The sequence below is a fragment of the Canis lupus genome, chromosome 17 (genome assembly GCF_011100685.1).
Source record: "Canis lupus familiaris isolate Mischka breed German Shepherd chromosome 17, alternate assembly UU_Cfam_GSD_1.0, whole genome shotgun sequence".
Taxonomy (NCBI): Eukaryota; Metazoa; Chordata; class Mammalia; order Carnivora; family Canidae; genus Canis; species Canis lupus.
Window position 1 is genome coordinate 47,165,547 of NC_049238.1, and position 17,964 is coordinate 47,183,510.

Sequence of the window (17,964 nt, forward strand, 5' to 3'; positions counted from 1 at the left end):
TTTCAGCTTCTCCTCAACTTTATGTCATTACCCTTCCTTTCAAGACTAAGAGAGAACAATGAATATTTTCTGGGATTTAAGAGGTTCTTTGATACTCTGGAAGGTCAAAACCATTGCTAACTATAATTCTGGTTTTACAGATTTCAGATTACATGATTAATCATGCAGAATGTCTTCAACTATTTTCTTACCCATAATCATTATCTATTTCCTGATGGCTCTAACTGAAACTTAGTTTTTCTAGTCAGGGTGTAGCTTATAGTTATACATAGGATACTGGTTTCCTGGGGTTCCCTCTTTAAGAAATCTTATCTTAGGGACACCTGGGCAGCTCAGTTGGTTAAGTGTCTTGACTCTTGGCTTTGGCTCAGATCATGATCTCAGGGTCCTGAGGTTGAGCCCCCAGGAGAGTCTGCTTGAGATTCTCTTCCTCTTTTTCTCCCTCTGGCCCTCTCCCACTCACACTTGCTCTCTCTCTACAATAAATAAATAAATAAATAAATAAATAAATAAATAAATAATCTTTTTAAAAATGAAATATTACCATAGATGTTTGGATGTATAAGCAAACACATACCTAAAATAAGTGGTATCAACTGACTGGACAAGTTTCCTATTGCTTTTCTCTTTGTGTTGTTTTTTTTTTTTTTTTTCCAGAAAATACTCCCATAATTTGAGAATAGTCCTGATGTCTTTATTTAAAATATTTAGAACATTTATTGCCTCAAATGATTAATGCTTAATAATATTATTATAAGTCTAAACCAAAATAAATGGCACTCTCCATTCAGAAAGTCCTCTTCCTGAGTTCAAAGAGGAATTAGAGATGCCTCACAATCTGATTTATATTCTTTGTGTATGATTGTATTTACCATTTACTTTAGAATTTAAGATTATCCACATTAGTATTTATTTTTCTTTTTTTAACAGAAATATGGTGCTTCTCACCTTATAAATCTATGCACGTGTTAGGAGACATTTATCTACCTACATTTGTTCTCATTAAGTGCTTCTTAGGGGTAATTTTTCCAAACTTATTGAGGTATAATTGACATGCACATATTTAAAATGTGCAATTTGATCAGTTGTTTCATTTTTAGAAGATAAAACTGTCTAGGCATCTAGGTGACTTGCCAGTACCTATAAAGTTCTGGATTTTGAGGATATATTACCATGGACAAAGGATAAATGAGAAACCAAAGAGTGGTTCCTTTAGGCTAAGTTAGAGCATTATTGGTCTCTTACATCCTGCTTATGATGTTACCATGGAGATGATTTCTTTTGAGGAACATGTACTTGACATCAGAGTTAGGCTGTAAGGAACCTGATGTAATTAGCTCCCTAAGACCATCTAGTTGAGTAAACATTGGACTAGCTTAGTAAAAATTCTGGCACCCATTTCCAAGTTGGAGGGAGGGTTTCCCCTCACACCAACAAGCAATGCTCTGACACCAGTTGGGTGTCCTACCAGTTCAACTCTATCAGACACTATCTCTACCTGGAGACAGCATTAAATTCTACAAGCAAAGCATTCAGTCCCACAAGACTGCTCTCTTCCCCAGTTCAGATACCAGTCACAAGTCCAGGTTGTCTCCTGTGCTTCTGAATGACCAGCTATAGATTGGAGGTTCCAACAACCTCCACCTTGGATTCAATTAATTTTCTAGAGCAACTTGCAGGACTTAGAGAGACATTTTACTTACCAGGTTATCAGTTTATTATAAAAAGATGTAATAACAGACGTAACCAGATGGAAGAGACGCATGGGGCAAAGTATAGGGAAAGAGCGCAGAGCCCTCTCTGCCGTTTGAGTGAGCTACTCTCCTGATATCCTACATGTTCACCAACCTAAAAGCTCTCAAACTCTGCTTTTGGGGATTTTTATTGAGGCTTCACTACAAAACCATGGTTGATTAAATCAATGGCCATTTGCCATTAAACTCATTCTCGCCTTCTGTCCCCTTCCAGATCAGGGAGTGGGACCAAAAGTTCTACCCTCTATTTAGGGTTGGTTCCCCTAGCAACAAGCCCCTATCTTTAGGTGTTTTCCAAAAGTCATCTCATTACCATAAACCCATTTGCGGTGGAAAGGGACTTGTTAGGAATAAGAGGACCCCCATTTTATCTTTATGGCTCTGAAGCAATTTCAAGAACTGAGTACAAGAGACTAAATATTATGACAAAAACTGCTCCCATTGCTGTTATTGCTCAGGAAATTCTGAGGGTTTTGGGAACTGTGAGCCAGGAACCATGGGCAATAAACAAATATATATATGAAAAATATGTATTGGTCATACAGATGGCCAAATATATTTCTTAAAAATCACAAAATTATATTTAGTCATTTAACTGATGTGTCTTCTTCCTATTATTAATTTCTACATATTAAGGGAAAATTAGACTTTTATGGTCTTCCAAAAAGGAGGTTTATTGGTCATGGTCTACTAGCAGAGTGACATCAGCCTTCTTTGAAATCACTCATTTGGCATTTATTCAAGCATTATTATGTAATCTTGTGTGTAGTTTCTTCTTTTCCTACTTAATGAATTTTATATATGAATCATCTTTCCAAAGAGATCTATACATTTAATGTTCATATCATCTGTAAAAGTAGTGTATAAGGTAACTAGGTAAAAATTTTGATATTCCTACAAATCCTAGCTCAGAGTTAAAAAGCAATCTTTAGGAGTTTGAGCCACTGAAGATGGAGAAAGCATACTTATCATGAATGACATATTATCCAAAAGACATGATATAATGGCATATGATCATGATGGGATAATATACTTTTATTACTCAAAATTTTTTTAAAAAGCAGAAATTGGAAATGGCACAAAATGCTCTTAATTGTACTCTAATCTTAAATCTACCTTTTACAACTGTCAAAGAGGTCTAATCTTTGAGTGCATGGGCAAAAAATAAAATTAAATAAATAAAATTAAATAAATAAATAAACAAATAAATCACTAGTAGCAATTATTAAAAAATTCCTAGACCTTGGAATTATCTTACATAATTGCAATAATGTAGACCAGGAGTCTCAAGTACATTTACAAAACATAATTCATTGTTCTAATTCTAGGAACATATGCAAAGAGAAAACTGACCAAATTTTATGTGCTAAAGTTCCCATTAAAGAATTATTTAGAGTAATGGATATTTAGAAATTGCCTTTAGGTCCCAAAATTAGAGCTTGTTTAACTAAATCATGGTTATCTATTCAATGGGGGTATTATGCATCCTTTAAAAATTGCTTATATAAAGGATATTCAATGGCACTGGACTAAAAAGAAAAGGGAAAGACAGAAAAATGTCACAAATGTTTTTGTTATTTAATTAAAAGAAACAGTAGATGTTTAAGGCACAGACATATCAAAATACTATTTTTCTATTTTCTCTAAGAAAGAAGTCTTTTAAACTTTATAATAATTTCCCTATTTTCAAAATGCTTTATGATGAGCATGTTAAACATTTCTAATCACAGGTTTACTTTAGGAAATCATTATGAGGAGTTAAATAATTTTAAATACTACCACAATTAAAATTTTATTATGTATTTATTAATAGCATCATATTCTATAATGATATGCATTATGTTTATTAGATAATATGTATTTACTAATATGAGTTTATAAGTGGATATTCCAATACATATTTAAACTGAGAAAATCAATCATCACCCTTCCTCTTCCAGTGTTTATAATGATCAGACTATCATATATTTGAAAGGTGCATTGAATGTAAGGACAGCTGAGTTATTTAAATTTTTTTTTATTTACTCTCTCCAGTCCTGAGATAAAATATATTGGGTATAGATAAATTTATGGATTCAACTATAGATGTTCTTTGTATAGAACATCCATACAAAGTTGAGGAACAAATGGCATATTTACAATCAGAGTTTGCTGCATGGATGTGGATGAGTAAGTCACAGAGGATTCTTTTAAAGGAAAATAAGAGCTTTAAAATAAAACTCTTCACCCCTTATGATCACTCCCTTGCAGAGTTCATTTACTTTTATGGTTTCAAGCATTATTTCTGTGTCAAACAACTCCCAAATCTGTATTTCCAACGATAATCACTCTTTCAAGTTCTGGATTCATATTTCATACCCAGTTCCACTTAGATATCTAACAATCACTGTAAGCTCAAAACAACCTACCATAACTCTCCCCATCCAATAAACACGTTCTATTTTATAACTTTCCAATTTTGCTAATAGTATCAAAATGTGTCTGGTGTTCATACCCTTCCTCTTCTCTCAATATTAACAACTTGATAGTGTCTGAATTCCTCCGGCTCCATTAGCCACTGGATTAGATCAATCAGCATGGTCTGTTGATTTTCTTTTTCTGATCTTCTGCAGCAGCCACATGTACTCTAAGCTAGCCTTCAACACGTTCTAGCTGGAGTCCTGTAGTTGTCTTTTTCTCAGACATCTTTAAGTACTGGCTTTTAATCACTGGCTTTTAATCAAGCCACTGCCTCATCAGTAAGCTATAGTTAATTTAAAATGGCAACTTGGGAACTAGAATGTTGTTACTTAAATTCAGTCTGTATATATCGAAAAGCACCCATTCTAACACATCTTTAATATCATAGACTGGATATATGTTGAGAAAATTCAAACCTAAGGAGAAAAAGTAAAAATATTCAATCATCTTTCAACAAATTTTTATCCAAGCCCTAAGAGATTCTTAGATTTCGGGATCCCTGGGTGGCGCAGCGGTTTGGTGCCTGCCTTTGGCCCAGGGCGTGATCCTGGAGACCCAGGATCGAATCCCACATCCGGCTCCCGGTGCATGGAGCCTGCTTCTCCCTCTGCCTGTGTCTCTGCGCCTCTCTCTCTCTCTGTGACTATCATAAATAAATAAAAATTAAAAAAAAAAGAGATTCTTAGATTTCTCTACCATATTAAGCAGAATAGAGAAAAGAATCATTCAAGGATGCACTAAAACAATGTAGTAGAAACTGGACTATAGGAAATAAGGAGAAATACAGTCCAGTGGTGGTCATAGAAACTGAGCATGCCTCTGTGTATGTGTGTGTGTGTATGTGTGTAAAACTTTAATCAAACCCAAATAGCTATGTTTGTAATCTAAAAATCAAACTAGAATTAATACTGGATGCATTCACTAAATGTGTCCCATTGGCTTTACCTTAAATATAAATTATTTAATATATAACTTCTACCTACTTTTAAATAAGCACAATCTATTTCTTATAGTTGCAATGTTAATTCATAACACTGTCTTTAAAACACTTTGTCAGTGTGTCAATTTTAATTTTAATTTTTTAAAAGATTTCATTTATTTATTTGAGAGAGAGACCAAGAGAGAGTGAGAGAAATGGAGTACAAGCAGGGGAAGAGGCAGAGGGAGAGGGAGAAACAGGCTCTCCACTGAGCAGGGAGCCTGATGATGGAATGTGGGACTCAACTCCAGAACCCTGGGATCATGAGCTGAGCTGAGTCTCAATGACTGGGCTACTAAGTGCCCCGAATTTTAAATTCTGAGACAAGGTTTCTAATGTTACCATAAGAACAGAATCTTAAAACACATGATTAAAAATTTAAAAGATATTGAGCAGCCGGGGTGGCTCAGCGGTTTAGCGCCACCTTTGGCCCAGGGTGGGATCCTGGAGACCAGGTATCGAGTCCCACATCGGGCTCCATGCATGGAGCCTGCTTCTCCCTCTGCCTGTGTCTCTGCCTCTCTCTCTCTCTCTCTCTCTCTCTCTCTGTATCTCTAATAAATAAATAAAATCTTTTAAAAAATTCAAAAGATACAAATATTCTCCATTCCATTCCATTGTTATGTTCCTGGAGCACTTGGTCACAGGCATTCACAATCTCTCACACTCTCTCTTTCTTAAAGGCACACACAACCATATGTAGACAACTTACTTTAAAATACAAAACAACAAGAGGCAAGCAGGGCTAAAATCTCTTTATAGTCTTACTTATTCCTTTTTCATTGCCTTGCAAGAACAAAAAATAAAATTCCAGAAGGTGAAAGTGAAAGGTTAAAAAGATGTTTGAAAATTAACAAGGCAGGAAACAACAAATGTTGGAGAGGATGCGGAGAAAAGGGAACCCTCATACACTGTTGGTGGGAATGTGAACTGGTGCAGCCACTCTGGAAAACTGTGTGGAGGTTCCTCAAACAGTTAAAAGTAGATCTGCCCTACGACCCAGCAATTGCACTGTTGGGGATTTACCCCAAAGATACAAATGCAATGAAACGCCGGGACACCTGCACCCCGATGTTTATAGCAGCAATGGCCACGATAGCCAAACTGTGGAAGGAGCCTCGGTGTCCATCGAAAGATGAATGGATAAAGAAGATGTGGTTTATGTATACAATGCAATATTACTCAGCTATTAGAAACGACAAATACCCACCATTTGCTTCAACGTGGATGGAACTGGAGGGTATTATGCTGAGTGAAGTAAGCCAGTCGGAGAAGGACAAACATTATGTGTTCTCATTCATTTGGGGAATATAAATAATAGTGAAAGGGAATATAAGGGAAGGGGGAAGAAATGTGTGGGAAATATCAGAAAGGGAGACAGAATGTAAAGACTGCTAACTCTGGGAAACGAACTAGGGGTGGTGGAGGGGGAGGAGGGCGGGGGGTGGGGGTGAATGGGTGACGGGCACTGGGGGTTATTCTGTATGTTAGTAAATTGAACACCAATAAAAAATAAATTAAAAAAAATATATAGAAAAAAATAAAAAAATAAAAATAAAAAGATGTTTGGTTGATGTTAATAATTGAAATTTAAAAATTCAGATTTTTTTAAAGGTGTACAGCTATTAAGATAAAAAATACAGTAGACATAACTGGCTTAAAAATAAGATAACATAGTTTTATAGAAATGAGAATATTTGATGATGATAAGGCCACTATGACATCTTGCACACTGGCTATGGAAGAATTTGGAGTCTCTAAGTTTCTTCCATGAAAGAATAATAGCCCTGGTAACCAAGTTACTGTTATCAAATTACTGTTACTTCTGACATGTAAAATGGTAAGAATTATTTCTCTTTTGGGACATCTTATTATGCACTGGTCAAATTAAAACTGATTAGAGTCCTGTAATAGATGCTTTTGGTAGTCTAAAGCTAACTGGGTGGATGATTAGTCTTTAGTCATCTGTCAAAGATGCTATGGATTCCCACCAAAAAAGGTAGTTTAAACTAAATGACCATTCATTCTCCATAATTCTACTGTTTTAAAAATAAATTTGTTTAAGATGTGTAAATGAAAAAGCTATGAAGTCTACAGTCTTGAATTAAAATGTAAGGCAAAGATCCAGTACTCTAAGAGTGTCAAGAGTAAGAAACTGCTAACATACCAGAATACATTGTTTTTACTCATTTAAGGCACATTAATAAAGTCAATAACCCCCCCCAAAAAAATGAAAGAGAAAACCAAAATAATTGAAATATAAGACTTGTTCTCCACATGCATTCATATAATAAAGATGAACTTAATAATTAGTTTAGGTATAGCAGTGTGCTGAGCAATTAAAAAAAAAAAAACCTGGTTTACACCTTAAGATAGGGGGTAAGGGGAAGACTTAACCAACCAAAAACCAATTACATGGCAGTCTATGCTTAAGGGCAAGATCATGTTTCAGATCCTATGTGCTATATAGTCTTAGGTGAGTAGTTTCTTTATGAAATGAAATGAACAAAACGGTAGGTAATGATAGGATTAAACTGAATCCTTTAGGCAGAAAAGATCCTAGTATTTGTGGGATTGGAAAAAAATATAAATGGGCATACCTAGCTTATATCCTGATCCTCTTCTTTTCCTACCTCTAGTTCTTCTTGCCCTCAAGGAGCCTCATACACATGCATATGGACACCCTCAACATCTGATTGAAGCTCTGCCTGTAACTATCTTAATACCTGGCCAACAGATGTTCTTTGGCTTAGCTGTCTATGTGTTCAATCTGCAGTGGAATTTTGGAGTTCTTTGAGAAAGAAACTCAAGACCCGGGTTTTAAGACTATGAACTTGATGAACAGCATATGCTTTAAATGGGCTTGTTCTGTTGGCCCCATAGACCCCTGTCACATGGGGGGAGGGAGGTGACCACAGCTGAAACAAAGACAAAGCTAGGCTCTTCGAAGCAGAGAGTCTAGGGCAGAATATAAGTATGTTCTGTGGTAAGAGGTTATAGAAAAAGAACCCCAAAGCCTAATGACTAAATGAATATTAAAGATGAAAGATTAAAGAGAAACTATAGCAAATTTGAAGTTATGAAGCAAGAGTTAAGATTGAAGATTGACATAACTAAGGAAGACTGCAAAGGTGGATTGGGGTAATCGATTGGTAATTATTGGACATGTTAAATTTGTCCCATTTTTCTATATCTCCAAAGTGAAAAGAAGCTGGGAGCTAGAAGATGAATTTGCTTCCAGTTTCTATGAGGAAGCAATAGGCACTGTGCTCATATGAGCTTAAATTAAAGTGTCTTTGCAAGTAAAGAAACAAAGGTCTGTTTCTGAAAACACAAAGGGAAATTCAGTGGTACCTAGCATTCATGTCACTCTCAACTTAATAGCTGTAGTAACTCCCTAATGGATCTGCACACTCTTCCCTCCAAGGGCAGCGTTACACTAACACTTGAGAAAGAATTTTTTAGATTTCTCGTAAGTGTCATCGTTTCATGCTCTGAACACTTCAAAGCATATGAAGTCAAGAGAACTGGCACTAAGTCTCTTTGAAATGTGCATTACAATGATATCACTTCCACTTCATATTACTCTCCATTTTTAGACACTACACACACAGCATTTGGGCCCAAATAAGATGTAATTATGGAGGAAATGAATTGAAGTCAGCTTCTGCCTCTTGAGGTTTTAAGAGCCTCCCTCCTTTACTGCAGGTTGAGAAGGAGTAGCAACTCTTTTGCGAATTCAGTGATGTCCTAAATGCCATGATGGAGCAATCAGGCAATCACTTGCCATCACATCATTCAAAGTTAAAGAGAGATTCAGAGCAGATAATCCTGTTCCAAAAATTGGTAGTAATAAGGAAATGATGAAAGAAACTATTCTTCTTTTTATTAAAACCAAAATCAGTGTGTTAACATTTAAGCAAGACTTTTCTAACATAGGCAACAAATCTTTTATTCTCTCACTATTTCCCAAGAGTAAAAGCAAATGACATTTTCCTGTGTATTCTGAAAATAACATTTCATTTGTTCTATTGTGTTCCCACACTAGTCTGTTATATTTAGAATCAGTAACTGTGGAAAATGGAAATTCTGATTCCTGAGAGAAAGCAAGAATACAGTAATATTATTATAACTATCTAATTCCCGTGGAGAAATGGCTTTATTGTCAGACATGAGAGGACAGAAAAACAACCCTAAGCACCTGGTGTCCTGATAGATATTGAGAATTGCCTCAAACGAGAGCAATCTATTTGTAATCTTATCAGCACTCAATATATTGATCTTAACTACACAATCTATGAAAAAAAGAAGCTGGCTGATTTCTTTATCTTCATATACAATTTTTTGTATGTGACCCTGAAAGTTGGTCAATTTAAATAGCTCATTTTTAGAACCAAATGAGAAGTTTCTCAATACTGTGAAATACATCAATCCATCAAGATATAGTCATCACAGTGTGTCTAGCATCACCATGATCCTTAGCTGAAATCTGAGCAGCAGGCAGGGGAAACAGTGCAGCAATGTATGCTTTTGTTCTCATGGGAACTCACAATCAGTACGTGTTAGAGCAGGTAAGTCATCAGAGCAGAAGTCTGGAATTTGGTGTTCTCTTTTAAGACCCAAAACTTTCTCTTCAAGTACTCAGGAATGGTTAGGTCCTGAGAGACTAACCCTTGTGTTCATAAATACCTATAGAGTTGAAACATACACCAATTTTACGGTTTATTATTTTAAGATGGAAAATAACATCATAGGGTCTTGAAATACTTCAAATCAGTGTGATCAGCACATTTTCTCCTCTGCCATCCAACACTATGGGAAGCCAAATCAAAATCAGAAACCGCTTTTTTGATCCACCGCAAGAACTAATGGCACAGAAAGGAAAAATACCCACAAAGTTCATCACATCAGCGCCTTCTCTTCATGAGATGGATGTGCACAAGAGTCTGAGGGTGGCTTGGTGAGCATAGAAGCGAAAAAAGGCAACCAGGTGAATCAAAGCTTAATGTGTCTGCCTGAGGAAGCTAGACGCCTTTCTCATGAAGGTGATGAGTTTTCCTTCAAGAATGAAAATACACATCCCCTTGGCTATAGAATTTTACAGTTTTATTTCTACTCCACAGTTGGGCTTCTCACAGGAGGCAGAGGTGTTTTTAGATGATAGTTAATGTACACTTGTTGCTGCGTAGTACTTGAATCAGTGTGATGAACATCTTCCCTGGTGACTTTCCTTTTATCTCTGCTTTTGTGACTGACCAAATCTTTCTTCTGAATGACACAAAATTTTTAAGTCGTTTGATACAGTTCATTTAAAGTACTGCTAAATTCTTCCAGCTTTGTAACTATTTTTTTCTCCTACAGGTGAATTTCAAAATCCATATATATAATATATAATACATATTATATATATTATTTAGATAATATATAAATTACGTATGTAATACATAAATACTTTTAGTTAGTTCTATATAGCAGTTTATGTATCTGAGGCAATCCATTTTCCTACTTTCCAAATTCTTAACAATTACATCAGTGTAGTCCTTAACATTGTCAACCTTATTATTTTCCCTTTTATGAATGATTAAATTATGCTAACAGGATTTAGGTAACTTATTTAAGATTACACATCTGGTGTACAATGATACTTAGATTCAAAACCAGCTGTTCTCACTCCTAATCCTAAATTCCTCACCACTATATTAAAATACTTGGAGGGTTTTCTATAATGCTTCCATTAGTTTTGTTAAGTTCCTGTCCTTATCATTTGATAATGACCTACCATCTTCAATATTAAGAGAAAAATGTTTCTGTACAGATACTATGGCATTTTTTTTTTTGGTCTTCTTCACAACAAAACCTATGGGTAACATTTGTTCATATGTAACCAACTACATCTTCCTTCTTTCTCATTGTTTCCTCAGTTGTCTATGTGGACTTGCATCTGTTCAACTCTGGTGAAACTTACTTTGATCCAGGTCATTAATTATTCTACATTAACAAATTCAGTATCCACTTCTATTATATGTTTTTAATGTATATAATATTTTATATTTTTTAAAATTTTAATATATTAGATAATATATTTGATTTTAATATATTTAATTTATAATATATAACAAATGCTTCTTTTATAAAATAATTTCTGCTCTTTGTACAACTCTACAGGTTCTTGGTTTTCCTCCTATCCCATTCTTCTTTTCTATTATTTTCCCTTTAACTTAAACTCTTAATGTTTTAATGCTCCAGGTTGAGTTCTAGGCCTTCATCTCCACCTCTATGCTCCATCCCTAGGTAATTTCATTCTGTCTCATGAACTTATATACAATTTATATATGCACATTTGTATATCTAGCTCTGCCTTCTCCTGGAACCCCAAACAGTGTATTCAATGACCAGAGATCTATTCATCATCTTTTACTTAAAACACACAAAATGGACTTTTTAACTTGCATCCATAGCCATCACCCTAGACCCTCACTCCTGCATCTTTCTTGGTCATTTCCATTTCACTACGCGGCATCACCAACTGCACAATTGCTCAAGACAAATAGCTAGAGGCCATCAGTAATACCTTTCTCTCTCTATTATTTCCAATCCATCAGGGTATCAATTCACTCTATATTCAGAATCTATCCTGAACCAGATCATTTCCACTACTACCTGCTCACTTCTCTACATCTTTACTGCTGTCAGAATAGCTTAGCCAGCTGTTATCCAGCTTAGGTTGTTGCAGTAGCTTCTAATCTATTCTCTTTGCTTCAACACTTGGTCCCTTCAATCTACTTCTCTGCCCAGTATCTGGAATGACTATTTAAAAGCTGATCAAGTTTTTCCTTCTTTAATCCTTACTGCCTTCCATTCTCTCTTTTGCCACATTTAGTCTTAAATATAAATGTTTTACCCTTGTCTAAAATATTCTAAATTGTGGAATCCTGTCTGACCGCTTACCTGCCTCTTAAAAGAACACTTGTGATTTTATTGGGCCCATGCATATAATCTGGGATAATCTCCACATCTCAAGATCTTTTGTTTAATCACATAAGCCATATGAGGTAACATCCACAGGTTCCAGTGATTAGGACATGGATATCTTTGGGGGCCATTGTTCAACCTGCCACAAATCCCCACCTTCCTCTTCCACTCAAATGTGCACCCCTTCACGTTGTTCAACGTGTACTAGCCACACTCCTTTGTTTATATTCTGGCCACACTCATTCCCCATCCTGTCTCTGCACTTCTCAGTTGCCAGTCACTCTTGGTTATTTTTCATCACAGGTCTCAGCTAAAATGCTTCTTCTTTAAGGAAATTTCCTCAACTGTCTGAAACCCTCTGGATATCTAAAATAGCCATTACCTCCAGTCATTCTCTACTTTATTACTCTGTTTTTCTTTAGTATATAGTTCATACCATTCTAAAAGTATCCAATGCATCTATTTTTTAAATTTACTTTTTATCTCTGCTACTAGAACTTAAACTATGAGAGCAGGGAACTGCTTGTCTAGTTCACATCATTATAGCCTCAATTCCTAGAAAAGCTGTCTAAAACATTGTAAATGGTTAACAAGTATGTCTATATAAAGTGAAGACATAAATTGAATAAGCAGTACCCCCAACTGGAAGGATTAGGGGTGTTATAAGTGTCATTTGATGTTCTCTAGATATATTCTGTGAAATCTGCCCTGATTTCTTTTGTTAGCATCGTTTCCCTATTTAGAAGGCATTCCATCATCCTCTCCATCCATTCAAACTCTATCCATTCTTGGTGGTCCAAAAAATCCAATTTCAAAAGCCTACTCTGCCATTAGAAAATTCCTCTGACCAATTACCTTTATCTGCCTCTGAAATTTCAGGAAACAATCTTAACACTCCTTTTGCACTTTTTGAATCATTAACTGGTCATTTATTCAGCAAATATTAAAAATGTATCTAATATGTACAAATAATAATTAATGGCTGGGTCTCTCATTACTTTCTAACTTCCCCTAGGGCAAGGATTATGTCTTATTTTGTCTATTTACTTTTGCATTAGTGTTACAAACTTAAGCAATACTCAGAATAAAGCTGCCTTATGATTAATTTAATAAAGTGTGTGTACCACTCAGAATAAGAATTTATCAAATGGCTTATAACTTATTGGTTGAACATGAAGACATTCCCAGGAGACCTGAAAACATTATATTTATATATAATCTCTGAGTATCAGCTGAAAGTAGATTGTTTTCCTAAAACAAACATGTTGTTGGTAAAAAAAAAAATTCTCAAAAATGATAAAATTAAGACAATAATGCAGATATGAAAGAAATATATCCTGACATTTTTTTCCACTCATTAAACTGTGAGTGAGGAAGGGAGATGTTATAACTGGTCAAAAGAGAATGTAAAGGACAGACATATTTATAGATCAAGAATATTGAAAGATTTTGCAAATGGAGGAAAAATTCATTTTCCATTGGAAGAGGTGGTTGAGTAGTCAATTGAATCTCTACCAAACAAAACAGAATTTGCATGTCCATTCACAGATGAAACAACTCACAGTTATAAAATAACTCAAAGACAAGAAAAGATGAGAGTTAGATAACCCAGATGGATGTCCTATCGACAATGCATAGTTTTCTACAGGAGCACACATTTTTCTCCAAGTCATTCAACTCAGGTCTTTCTGTAGAGGTTATGAGTGGTTTGTAACATATTTATTAAAGCAATAAAAAATGCATCCTGTATTACATTATAATTAGGAAGCAAAACATGCATATTAATATACCTTTGTTTTTCTAAGTAAGAAACTATTTTATACAAATTTAACATGTTCCTGAACACATATTGCAAATACTCTCTAATACTCTCTTTGCTCTTTGATTTCATTTTTGGTGTCTGGAGTTTTAATTTTTATGGAATTAAATCGATTGATCTATCTCCTTATGCCTTTTTTTTTAAAGATTGTTATTTATTCATTCATGAGAGACACAGAGAGAGAGAGAGGCAGAGACATAGGCAGAAGTTAGAAGCAGGCTCCCTGCAGGGAGCCTGATGCAGAATTCAATCCCAGGACCCCAAGATCATGACCTGAGCCAAAGGCAGGCACTCAACCACTGAGCCACCCAGGTGCCCCTCCTTATGCTTTTATTTTATGTTTTCTTAAATTTCTGAGGTACTTGACTCCCATGCCCAATGAACAAAAGAATGTTTAACAAATACTTTCTTTTTGTTTGTTAAATCTTTTATTTTATTACATACAGTACTGTGATTCACTGGTCTAATTATATATTTATTTTCTTGATAATTAACCACACGCTCTCCATCATATTACTTACTTCATTTTTGCTACATTAATAAAAATGCAATGTTTACATACTTGCAGAAGTACCTCACTATTTTAGAGTGGGTGGGTGTACTTATATATGTGTATTTGTGTGAGCTACGTATGAATAATGAGCAGTAAAATTTTGTCTCATTGCATTTTTCATGATTTCTATTTGATTATGTATTCATAGCTGTTTATTTCCTATACAAATTCGCTTTTAAGAATTATTTAAAATAATACAAGGATAGAAGGTAAACCTTTATTGTTTCTTTTGTTCTTTGCATAGTTAAGACAGTGGTCTTACATTTTTGTGCAAAATATAAGTGGAAATACAGCTTATATTCGGTTGATATTAATATGTCCCTAAGTTTACATTTACCTAAGTTCTTGTTTTAAATTTCAACCTGTTCCTTTGTATTAGGATTGCTTATTGAAAATCGAATATGGCTATTTGAGAACATAGGTATGTATGTTTTACTGCATTTGTCACATATTGCTACATAACAAAGTACTCCAAAATTTAGGGCTTTAAAACAGCAAGCATTCATTATCTCATAGTTTCTCTGGGTCAGGAATCTGGTAGCAGCTAAATTGGATAGTTCTGGTTCAAGGATTGATTCTTCTCTGGTTGCAGTCAGTGTCATCGCGGGTGGCAGATATCAGAAGCTGGAGCATCCACTTCCACGATGCTCATTCACCTGGCCGTTGACAGGAGACCTGAGTTCTTTGCATTCTGAGCCTCTCTGAGGCTGCTTTAGTAGTATTCTCATATCAGGGCAGTCAACGTCTTTAGAGCAAGCAATCCAAGAGAATGTGAATAAGAAGTGGCAGTATCTTTTATGACTCAATCTTTGAGTAACACACTACTACTCCTGCTTGATCCTATTAGTCAAAAGTGAGTTTTTGAATTCAGGCAACTGAACTTCTAAGGAGAGGAAGACTCCTTCACCTCCTGAAGAGAGAAGTATCAGAAAATCTGAATATATTTTAAAACCACCACATTTTCTGAAGTTAAAGTCTTTTATTTTAATGAAAATTTTTAGCAAATTTAACTAAATATGTTTTTTTTGGGGGGGGGCCTTACTCTTTCATCTTAATTCTTTCTGGTCTATTTGTTTCTCTACTCTCTTTTACCTGGATTTATTTTTCTGCTAATTTTTGCTATAAGAACAAAGTATGCTTCTTTAATTTCCTCTTGTGACCTCTACATTTATGCCCTGTTTTTAATTCTACCATGGTAACTTTTATTTTTTTCCTGGTTGCTTCATTTTATAATCATTGAATTATTGATACATGAACTTTTCATTCTGTTCAATATAAAATAATAAAATTATTTTTTGTATATTGTCCCATTTATTCTTTTCTAATTTCCCCTGTGTTATTAATTTTACCTGTAGCTTTTTGACACAATTTATTATTCCTTTTTTTTAATTTATTTTTTATTTTTTTTCAATTTATTATTCCTAAACATTATTTTTTAAAGTATACTATCTTGGGGTGCCTGGGTAGCTCAGTTGGTTGAGTGTCTGCCTCATGATTTTGGCTCAGGTCACAATCTCAGATCAAGCCCAGTGTCAGGCTCCACACTGAATGTGGCTCCTGCTTGAGATCCTCTCTCTCCTTTGCCCTCTGTCCCACCATGCCCTCAAAAATAAATAAACAAACAAAGTACGCTATCTTTCCAATACTTTAGAATAGTTTTATGGGTATTAGATAGTTTTCTGGGTGTTTCACTGCTTCATAGATAACTGAAAGAATTTCAGTTTCATATGAGTGAAATCTTGGCTGGAGAAGGAGTTGGTGGTACTGAACATTTTATTCCCAACCTCCTTAGGCCATTAGGAAGATGTACATTAGTTAAAACTTGACCTCTGAGGTTAGCAGGCTTTAGGGCACATCCTCTCTTTATCACTCAATAGCTATTATCTGTTTCTCTCTTCAGAGTGACTTGTTTGTATCTTCTGCAAAGTGTGGACTAATTTCTCCCTTCTCCTTGATCTGCTGTATTTACAAAACCATGTAGAGTTAGTGCTATTTTATTTTTTATTTATTGCGGTGATAGTTGTTTCTTTACAAATTGGCTTTAAATCACTTGCAATATAATGAAGCCTTTGCCTCTAAAGGTTCAGAGTTTGCTTCATCTAAATTAAGTTTGTCTCTTGTTTATTTCCTATTTTTTATTATAATCTATTATAATGTTACTAGTTTCTTCTTTAGGAGACATAATTTTGTTTATGTTTAATCTCTTCTCTTTTTAGGAGCTAATAAATTATTCATTAGGTTTTCTGTCATGTGAATTTCTATTTTCACTATCCTAACGTTACTTTTAATTCTACAGTAAAATTCTAGTTTACTGTTGTTAATTTATTAGAAAATCCAGCTACCTTCATTTCTACCTTTATTTCAGTCAAATCATTCTCCTTATCATTCTCATATTTTAGCAACTCTTGTTTTCAGCTCTGATTTCACAAAGTCCATGTTTTATTGCAATTGTTTTTGAGAACACAAGGCACATGTTGTTGAAAAAAATGAATATATCCTCTGGAGCGAATTTCTTCTAGAAATATTATCTTTATTTGACTCTGGAATATTATATTTTCTTACTATTGACATTTTACTGAATATTTTCTTGGGCCAATTTTGGCTTTCTATTTTCATTCATTCAGTTGTAAGGATTTATTGAGATCTACTATTTTCCAAAACCAAGATGCATTATTTTGCTTGGGATTCTCTAGAAAAAAGTTATTAGACTTTGTTCTAGTACATGCTGGGCAGTACACTATGAGGAGAGCCAAAGAATAAATGTACCAGTACATATCCTTTGGCCCTCACCTTTGGTAAAACTTTTGTATTTCCTTTGTAGCACACATTAATAACGTGAAAATATTGCCATTCTGAGGGAAGAGCCCACCTATCCACTCTCTATGCTGGTTGGACACTGGCTACATGTAGGAGCATGTCATCTTTTACTTTAACTCTTTTCAAAGGGGTATCCCTTGAGTTAATACCCAAGGCCTGAGGAATCAACAGCAATGATCCATGCCAAATAGTGTCCATATCATTATTTGTTTTTATTTCACTTGATTGATTCCTGATTTACATTGAAGTAGATTTGGTCTCTGGGTCTTCTTTCAACCTGGTTCTTAAGTTTTGCACCTGGAAAAACACCTTTAAATTTTCTGAGGTGTTTCAAGAATTATGAAGGCTTTCCTTTAAAAAAAAAAAGAATATAGCAATTATATTAGAACTCAGGGAACAGTGGAGATAGACATCTATCTTCAACTGTACATAAAACAGCGATGCAACCAATCTTTCTTCTAGTTTAATTAAATCTACCTGGAGCAGAGGAGGCTAAAAAATCTGAAGCATCTTGCTCACTTTTTATGATGTGCTCACAGCTGAACCTTTGTTTGGGTATATATTTAAACAGAGTGCAATTATCCCTTCTTAAAAGTTTGGCCTTGCTTCA

General features: G+C 34.8%; 1 protein-coding gene across 2 annotated transcripts in view; it reads left to right on the top strand.

Moving 5' to 3' along the window:
* LRRTM4 (leucine rich repeat transmembrane neuronal 4) overlaps positions 1–17,964 on the top strand; it is a 706,237-nt gene that overhangs the window by 630,696 nt on the left and 57,577 nt on the right. The gene's annotated exons all lie outside the window — the stretch shown is intronic.